We start from the raw sequence: 1,749 nt of genomic DNA, 5'->3' as shown, positions 1-1,749 counted from the left end.
TTAATAATGTTCTCAATTAGAAAACATAATGTACTTTATAGTTGTTTGTAATGTACAATAATTTTTGTAAAACTATATCTTTTTCCTTATGTCCATAATTATATTATATAATGATTTTTATTAGATTTTTTGATAGTTTATTTTAAATGTCCATGTTCTTTGATTGCGTAATTGCAATGTACTTTTATCGTCACATAATGTTCATTGCTTATTGTGAAATATTCTTTGAATTTTGTCTTTGAATCGTAGTATATATATATATATGTTCATTACATAATATTATCATGTTCTATAATAATATCACGGATGTTCTTTAGATCTTAAAAACAATCATCAATAGAGAAGATCTCAAAAGAATATCGTCATCAACCTTCACGATCCTCTCAAAAGAATATCGTCATCAACCTTCACGATCCTGATTTTAAAATAAATGTACGCAGTTAGTGATAATTAATATTAAAAAAATATATAGAATTAATAAATGATATATTATTTAAAAAATATTATAATAATTCAAAGAACATGCAGAATAAATCAAAGAACATTGAAGCAAAGAATATAAAGGATAAAAATAAAGAACATTCATATAAATGTTCAATAACTATAATCAGGGCCGTAGCAAGGGGAGGGCAGCTAGGGCGGCTGCCCTGGGCCCCTTGTTAAAAAGTCTAGTTTCAATACAATACAAGGCCCCAAATAAATATAATTTGTACTAAATAATATTACGTTTATATACATTTAAAAAAAAAAAAAAAAGAAAAAGCAAGAAGTGTGTACTGTACAACACTACAATAGTATTGTAGAATTCCAAAATATCAAATGACATTTTTGGTAAACATATTTCTTCCCTAATTTTTTACCCAAATTATTCACTTTCCCAAGTGAATTTGATTAAGAAAAAAAAATTCATTAATTTTAATTGTATCCCCATTTTTGGTAATTTTATTTTTCAAAATGTATCTCATTACAATCTTCGGTTAGTTAAATTCCTTCTCTTTCGTGATTCAATTGAAGATGAAAACTATATAAACGGTCATTTTACTCTTAAATTTTCAACGGGATTAATCTAATTATATATAATTCTCTTTGCATACCCTACTTTTTTTTTTGAACGGTGCATACACGACTTTATTCATCAAGATCTCTTCTTTATATTAAATTATATTTTCTTTGTATTAAAAAAATCTAATGGATTGGTTGGATACTTGGTTTGAATGGTTCGGCTGGTGTAATTACTTCAACGAGAGTTACGGGAATGTAATTTCAATGTTTTATGAAATTTGATGTTTTTAAAGATTATTGATCATAAAAAAATATTTTTGCATACCCAATTTTTTGAAATTTCATATAGTATATGTGAATTAAGGCCCCGATTTATGTTTTTGCCCCAGGCCACCGAAATCTCAAAAACGGGTCTGACTATAATAAACAAACATAAGTACAATTTATAAAGAACATCATCTTCAACATTTGACAAAATATAAAGAACATCATCTACAACCTTTGACAAAATAAAATAACATCATCTTCAACCTTTGTCATATGCATCTCAAATTCATAAATATCAAAATTGAAAAAAAAGGATATTTTACAATAATCGTGCAAAATAATAACAAAATATGATCAACCTAATAAGCAAAATCCTGAAATTTAAATCATAACATAAAATCAAATTACCTTCTCCGATCCATCGATTACAATGTTCTCATAATTCGCTCTGTATTTTTCTCTCTACAAAATTCTTTATAA

Source organism: Chenopodium quinoa, unplaced genomic scaffold (assembly GCF_001683475.1).
Source record: "Chenopodium quinoa cultivar QQ74 unplaced genomic scaffold, ASM168347v1, whole genome shotgun sequence".
In the NCBI taxonomy this organism is placed as follows: Eukaryota; Viridiplantae; Streptophyta; class Magnoliopsida; order Caryophyllales; family Amaranthaceae; genus Chenopodium; species Chenopodium quinoa.
This window is presented reverse-complemented; position numbering follows the sequence as displayed.